The sequence below is a fragment of the Sinocyclocheilus anshuiensis genome, unplaced genomic scaffold (assembly GCF_001515605.1).
Source record: "Sinocyclocheilus anshuiensis isolate Anshui unplaced genomic scaffold, SAMN03320099.WGS_v1.1 scaffold13, whole genome shotgun sequence".
Taxonomy (NCBI): domain Eukaryota; kingdom Metazoa; phylum Chordata; class Actinopteri; order Cypriniformes; family Cyprinidae; genus Sinocyclocheilus; species Sinocyclocheilus anshuiensis.
The window spans coordinates 239,451-247,766 of record NW_015538026.1 but is presented as its reverse complement, the minus strand read 5'-3'; the positions used below and the strand labels follow the sequence as shown (position 1 = coordinate 247,766).

At 36.8% G+C, this 8,316-nt stretch overlaps 1 protein-coding gene across 2 annotated transcripts in view; it reads right to left on the bottom strand.

Annotated features, from left to right (window-relative positions):
• The window catches only part of LOC107678691 (semaphorin-3F-like), a 33,224-nt gene extending 24,908 nt beyond the window's left edge, over positions 1-8,316 (bottom strand). For both annotated transcript variants that reach the window (XM_016474062.1, XM_016474070.1), the window contains exon 1: positions 7,879-8,316. The gene's annotated coding sequence lies outside the window, so the exon portion shown is untranslated. The remainder of the gene's footprint in view (positions 1-7,878) is intronic.

Sequence of the window (8,316 nt, the reverse complement as noted above, 5' to 3'; positions counted from 1 at the left end):
AACACTTTTTCACACCACTGTATATATATATATATATATATATATATTTGTGTGTGTTTTTGGAGTTTTGAGGCATGTTTTTCCAATGAGTCTATGTTGGATTCATTTGCAGTTTAATGAGCCAATCAGTATCAGATTGCTCCTTTTTTTTCAAAGGCCAGTAATACCATTAAAAAATCCCTGACTATCATTGGGTAAAACAACATAATAGATCTAAAGGAAAGCATGCATGTAGATAAACCACTCCACATTACATCACCCAAGATACACGGCTACATGACAAGCTGAACTAGAAACTCCAAATCTCTGAAATCCCCTCCAAATCCTCAGGCTACATTTCATTCTCCTGTGAAGAAAGTGAGAATCAAAAGCATATTCTGCACCCCAAACCTTGTACTGTCTCAAGGCCTCTGAAGATTTTGTGAACTTTTCAGTTAGCAAATCTGAGTAAACAACAGAAAAAATGGGAAAGAAAGAGAAAAAAAAAAGTAACAAGAGCTTTAGCCCAAGCAATTAAACCACTGAGGTGGAGAAGAAAAGGTGAAGCAGTCAACCCTATCACCTCTCAGAACGCAGGCTGGGTGGGGCTAATGCGGTCTGCTGTCAATGTTAGCACTCATTAGTGTGACACATTAGCTTAGCAATAGAGCTGCCACAGACTCAGAAAACAGCCCCCAGGGACTAACAAGTGTACAAAGGGGTCAAGAGGGTCATGTTTCAACATCCACCTCAGAAGAAATACAATAATCATTTACCAGGAACTCAGTTTTACTTTCTACCTTTCCTCCTGAGAAAAAAAGTGGGTTTTACTAGTTTAGCAGTTTAGCGACTGATCTTCCAGTCAGACAAGAACCCAAAGCACCCTTAAACCAGCAAACCAGGCCAGCAGCATATACACTGAATAAATACACTTATACATTTCCTTGTAAAAGATCATTATGTACAACTTCATTTTTTTCCCTTTGTTTATGCATTTTTAAGAGTTGTTAATCCAAATATAAAGGCTTGTCTTCTAACATAGGTAAATTTTGGGGAGATTTATTACTAAACGTTTTTTATAACAGTATATTTAAGAGTAAATTAACAGGTCAGTATAATTTATACATCGTAAAAAAAATAATTTGTAAATGCAAAGCTTTTTGGAGCATGTTTTACAAAAGAATACTATTTGTTTTCCCACTTAATGTCATGTTTAATTCGATACATTACTTGCTGTTTCTTTGTAATTATTTGTGCTCAAAAATACATATGTAAATTTGAGCAAAAAGTTTTTGCAATTGAAACAAAAACTGACAAACACAAGTTACAATTAAAACATCTAGTTTTTTTATATTATCAATCATAATTTTCAAAAGCGTATGTTCAGACAAACCGTGAATAAAAAATCTTCAGATCTCTTATATATTTGTGACCCTGGACCACAAAACCAGTCTTAAGTCGCTGGGGTGTATTTGTAGCAATAGCCAAAAATACATTGTATGGGTCAAAATTATTGATTTTTCTTTTTTTTCTTTTATGCCAAAAATCATTAGGATATTAAGTAAAGATCATGTTCCATGAAGATATTTTGTAAATTTCCTACTGTAAATATATTAAAACGTAATTTTTGATTAGTAATATGCATTGCTAAGAACTTCATTTGGACAACTTTAAAGGCGATTTTCTCAATATTTAGATTTTTTTGCACCCTCAGATTCCAGATTTTCAAATAGTTGAATCTCAGCCAAATATTGTCATATCCTAACAAACCATACATCAATGGAAAGCTTATTTATTCAGCTTTCAGATGATGTATAAATCTCAATTTCGAAAAATTGACTCTTATGACTGGTTTTGTGGTCCAGGGTCACATTTTATACTTTTTGAATAAAAAATCTCGTTAACTATACACTGTAGAAAAAAAACCCCTGAAAATGTACTGGTAATTTTTTGCCAAGTCACTATGCGTTAAGTTTACTAATGTTTCCTTTAACTGTAAAATACAACTCAATGTTATACGTAAAACACCTGTGAAAAATAAACCATTCCTTCAAATTATTAACACAATACATTGAGCCCTATTATTAGGGACTTTTCATAGTTTTTATTTATTTTTGACACTCTAACCCATCCATTGTAGCCTTTGCATGTTTTTGCAAAAATGGCCAACAGCCAGTCCTGAAGTATACTGGCAAGCGGCATAACAGATTGGCTTTCTCAGGGCCAGGTCTAAAGTAAGTTCATGTCATGTGCTTAGCACGTGAGGGAAGGTTTTCACAAACACACATATGCTCTCTAGTGTCAGGAAGCTAAGTGCGTGCCACTGTTGAGGGAATTGTGGCCCTTCTCCAGCTCTAATGTTGGCTGCCCCCTAAACGAAGGTCCAGGACTGTGCATTTAAACCCGGGCGGAGTAGACAGCCTTGGAGTCATTGGCTAAGCTTCACCACCCTTAAGGACCGGATTCAGCTCCTGTCTTCAAAGGCTGTTAAGCTCCAAACATCTTATCTGTGGGTCTTTGAAGTGACCGATACCCACAAACCACAGCGCCATTTTCACCTTCACACGTCAACGGTGTTGAGCAGTCACCAAGCAACAACCATTTCCTCATACAAAAAGAAAGAGCAGCCGGTACATATGATAGGTTTTTACGAATGGGAAAATAATGAGGCACTAATTTAGAAATAACAAAAAAGGCGCTTTTGCATCATGCAGTATTAATGCACTCCATCATTCTCAAGCCATACACGCACACATAAATACGCACACATGAACTCTGCCCATCTCTTTTCCTAATCCCTGCCACAATGCTCCCCTCCCCTCTGGCAAAACCAGATCCCTGAAAGTGGTGCTTGTGTGTTGTAATGTTACAAATTGAGAGCAGAAGCATTAGAGAGACTTTACGCAGAGCGGGGCGAACAGCACATGGTTTCGATGGCCTCTCTTCTTTTATTTACATGATAAACACTGAATTCCTCTACAATTACCCCACCAGCATGGCCCCTGCTATTCATAGCTGACAGCTGTTTTCCAGCATCAGGGGACCTTATGATAGGATGCAATGTTGTTATGCACTGCATCAAAAGAATAAAGGAGATTTAATCCATTAGTTCTTGGTTTCAAATGGTATTTTGATTTGTTTAGAATTGACTTTGCTTAAGGACCAAGATTTTACATTGGCGATCAAATGATAATCCAAAACAATAAATATACACAATACACACATATATTATGTAAACAAACGTTTATTTTGGATGCGATTAATCGATTTGACAGCAATAATTCTATTGAATAAATTCTATTATTTTTTATAAATAACTGTATTTAAATGCTACAACTTTACACTGTACAGTCTAAATAAACACTGAATTCCTCTACAATTACCCCACCAGCATGGCCCCTGCTATTCATAGCTGACAGCTGTTTTCCAGCATCAGGGGACCTTATGATAGGATGCAATGTTGTTATGCACTGCATCAAAAGAATAAAGGAGATTTAATCCATTAGTTCTTGGTTTCAAATGGTATTTTGATTTGTTTAGAATTGACTTTGCTTAAGGACCAAGATTTTACATTGGCGATCAAATGATAATCCAAAACATCATACAAAAGTAAATAAAAATGATAAATATTAATATTGCAATGAACTGTACATATGCAAAAATATGCAAAATTATTATTGTTAACAGGCCAATTGCCAGATTTAGCAGCCAATAATTACGTGCATGCACATACATATATATATATTATTGAATTATATAGACATATACACAAAATATTATTCACTATTATATAATATCTGTAATTTTTCAGCATATTTTATTGGCTTAATACATATGCACACACACAGACAAAATATTCTATTTAGTGCTGTCAGATCGATTAATCGCCCCTAATCGGATCCAAAATAAAAGTGTGTACTGTGTATATTTATATGTATATGTAATTACACAGTTTATCTAAATGCAAAAATGGAGAGAATTAGCATGCACAATTTAATATCCGATATCAACTGATGAATGAAAAAAAACCCTAATATGATACAACTGATATGGTACTGAAATACTGGACAATCGTTCCACAACCCCATTCAGACCTAAAGTATGACCAATTGAGAAAGAGTTGAGATCATCTTACATACGATGACGAGTAGTCAAAGAAAAGAAAGGGTTCAAATCTCTAGGATAACAAGTTTACGTTAGCTATTCTTGGCATCCCTCACTCAACACTTGACTCAACATTTATTTTTATTCTTTTGTCATACCGTTACATTTTCCAGATAGTCTGAGAACAACCAGACACTACAGTTTGACATTAGTGTAGCATCACTGGACCAGATCAACGGCTGATGAACACCCTGCATCTTTTTTTTCCTCCAAGCCTATTCATGCCCTTCTGATGTGATGACTTTATTTTTCTTCGTATCCACTGTCCTCTCCAGCCAGAGAATAGATTGTTTGGTCATCAGCGGACTCTCACAGCAACTACTGTTGGTTTTTGATTGGCAAAGACCCAAGAATCTTCAGAATGGAGGCTTAATACTCCCAGGACTGACAGCTGCAGGGATTAGGCACTCTTGCTTACTGTTATTGACGCCCCTGCATTGTGCCTTTCTCTATAAATGTGGCACCAGGGGTTGATGAGGGGGGGGTCAGCATTCTGAAGTCATGTCAGGTGCTTCTGCTTTGAAGCCTGAATGGATACATTAAAGAACATTGAGAATATGTGATATGATTAATATATGAAGACTTTCAAAAAAATTTGGGAATAGGCGTGAAAAAAACCTGCCTGAGTGAATGATATAACTTACAATCTGCATTAAGAATACACTTGTTCGTAAGGTGGACGCCTCCCCATATCCACCATGACATCACTAATTTATCACTTATGCCCCAGATTCCCCCTTCCATCAACCCCTAGACCCCACTCTGACCCCACTCTGACCCCCCAGCACCGCTGACGCTGTCATGACAACCGTCTCAAGAGGCTTGTTGTATGTGTAAAGAGTGAGAAGTGTACACATGAGTGCATCTCTCTCTACATTTGTGTGTGTGTGTGTGGGAGAGGGAGAAAAGCACTTGTGACAAATGGGAATTTAAGTGTGTCATTTACGTAGTGAACAAAAAAAGCTACATGTTGAAATGTGCAAAAAAAAACAACTTGAGATAAAGATAATTTCCCTGAATTAAGACAAAATGGGGAGAGGGATAAAAGCTTTAATATTCATTTTGATTTTGTGAACTTGGTCTAAAAAAAAAAAAGGCAGGCAGGCATCCAAACAAGTATTGACGTCCAATAAATTGTTTGCAAATTATAGCTGATGAAAAGACTATTACTGTTCTCATGACAAATGTTCCCCATTATGCTCAAAACATTGTCAACAGGTTTGTACAGGTATTAATTATCCATATCTGGGCTCTTTGAAATGTGCCTGGAAAAGTATCCATGTGAATATTTATGTGCCTTTAAGGGGTTTTTTATATATAAAGATTCCCTTCTTAATGCACAAATTGTAATAAACACAAAGACATCAGCTCAGAGTTCTCTCTCTTCCCAAACATAACCTCATAATGTCTTCAAGGAAGCTCAGAATAGAACAAAGTGACCAATTTAGAATATTTACTTCAGTCTTTTATCATCATCTTCTTCATCCTCATGGCAAGGAAAATTAAAAATGGTTAAGAAAGGATAAACTTGGATGCAAAACATTTGAAGACTAGCAGCCTAAGCATGACATTGCATTAAATAAAGCATCAAACCAAGTTTCATTTATTTTAGAGAACTTTACATTTATAAAACATTACATATTGTTTAAAATGATGACACAAAGTATTTGGACACTTAGTAGTTCTGAAATGTTAGTGGAACATGTGACTGTGATGAACTGCCTCTATAGTTACTCTGTTTGGACACCTGAGCAAACTTCAGGAGATCCACAAAAAAAAATCACCTTGAGACCATCTGGTTATAAGTAATCACAAAAAAATGGCATCTGCAAAAAATGATTCTTAGCCATGTGGTTTGACATTTTATTTATAATGTAATAAGATTAAAATACACATTTTGGGACCACTGTTTTTCTCTATAGTGAACATAAATGTACTTATGCAAAACCTCAAAATCACACAATTCCATCAATAACTAAAAGCCTTGAAAAAAAAACAAAAAAGATGGCACAAGCATTTTAGTATGGATGGCACAGCTTCTAGGTAAGTCAGTATATAGTGTATGATTGGCAAGATTAATATTTCACTAAGGCCTGTCAACAAAACCCAAATAAAGGCAGATCCAGTGAACCCCTCAGGGCAAGATGCCTCTCAATCGATTTCAGACCTTCTTTCCTCGTCTGCCTCAATAACTGTTCAATAATTGATGAGATACGATCCACATGGATCCCAGAATTCCACTGTCAAGTCTTTCAAGCAGCAGGTTGGTTTTGAATAACTTCAATAGGTTGGTGTAAATTCTATACCACTAAAACAGTCCATCTTTATATCAAGGCCAGAAGCTTTTAGAGCAACATATTAAAAAAAATCAGCATATCAGCCAGAGGAACAACATAGAAGAGGCATTTAGTAAGGGATCAAGGTAACGAACAGAGAATTACGTAAATACCTTCATGTGGTGCATTAAAGGATTCTAACCAGTATTTACACCCATGAGCACATAAACTGAGTTACTAATCAATTCCTTATTCATTTTCTCTGGCTTAGCATCAAAAAACATCCTCAAGTTCACTGAGCAAGGATGCTAATGAAATGCATTTTTTATATTTCAACCGCTACAAGCACAGGACGTGAATTTCGAAACAGCCTTAAAATCATAACCATTAAGAGCCTTTTCATGTTTTGTGCAGGATTTTGAGTGTCCCACACATCAAGCATCGCTGTTTGATACCAGAAACCACCAAATGTTGTACAGCCAGGGCAGTATTTCAGACAAAGTTCACTTTACAAATCAATAAATGGACTGATTAAAGGACCAAATAAACCACACATTCAACAGTTTTAGCCTCTTTTATAATGCCTGATGTGTCTTGAACTGTGTACCAACTGCAATAAAACTTCTCCTCTGAGCTAGATTAAAAATAGTACTATTAGAAATAGTACATAATTAATGCCCTCTCTTATTCTGCATTTGTAAAGTTTAGGGTTAGAAACCTACAAATTATATATCTGACATTATTTCTGATCTGTTATGCCTTTAACTTCAGATTTATAATTCATTATTTTTTCAGTTGGGGCTGTGAATGAATAATAAATTGGTCCGGTGAACATATAATGTGCATTTCGAAATGTCACCTCATAGTCCTCTAAAGTTGCCTGCTGAGATTGTTTTAACAGAAAACTGATCATTCCTGAGCAACTTGTCATGTGGGTGTAAAGTGGACAATGAAGGCTGATATGGGAACCTCATGGCATCTATGAAGACGCAGGACCTTGTGGACCACTGACCCTGAGACAATGGCTGTAAGCAGCCCACCAAAATAAGACTTGGTAAAAACATTATATGTAAAAATGAGATACTGGTGGCACTTCAAAACTTATAGGTCCCATTTTGTGAATTACTCAGTGAACTGACCCTTTTCAATGGGGTCCTATAGGTTCTCTAGAACGTTTCATCAGTATAGCCATCTGTGGAACCTCAAATATCTTTAAATGTTTTGACAGTAAATGCATTTTCCGTGTCAGCTGCATTTTTGGGGAGCATATATGCGTGATGATGCCCAAAAATGCTTCCCATAAGTGCTCTTGTTAGGCACCTCACTGTGTGAGACACAGCCTGTAAGTGACATGATAATGTAAACAACGAACTCAAAGATGAGCAAATTAACAAACCGTAGCAAACAAAAACACTGCTTAATGTTTCAAACACGTTTCTTTCTTTAAAGATCCACTTACTTCTTGTCCAGGTAACTTAAGATGGAAGATGTTACATTCCGTGGCACGCAGCTGTCCGATGCGAACACAACAGTCACAAAACACACCTAAACGCGTCAATGTCCATTTGTTTGTAGGCTTGTAGGTTGGTTCTTCGTTCTTCCTCAGTTGTCAAAGTTTCCAGTTTGCGCAGTTAAAGTACTAGCTAGCGTTCATAAACCGGTTCCCCTTTGAGAATTACGCGGAGCTCAAAAAAACTTTCCCATTTCCAGGCGCACTTTCATCTTTCATGAGGAACAAATCCGTTAGTATTCCAGAGTCAGACGCGCTGCCTCTCTGTACGAGTCCAGTCAAGTGTTTGCAGGTGTCGGCTGTGCTGTGTGCTGTACCTCGCCCTCTCTCCACTACCTCCCTGTTAAAACCAGCCAGCCGTGTCAGTGTTAACCAGCTCCCTGCCAG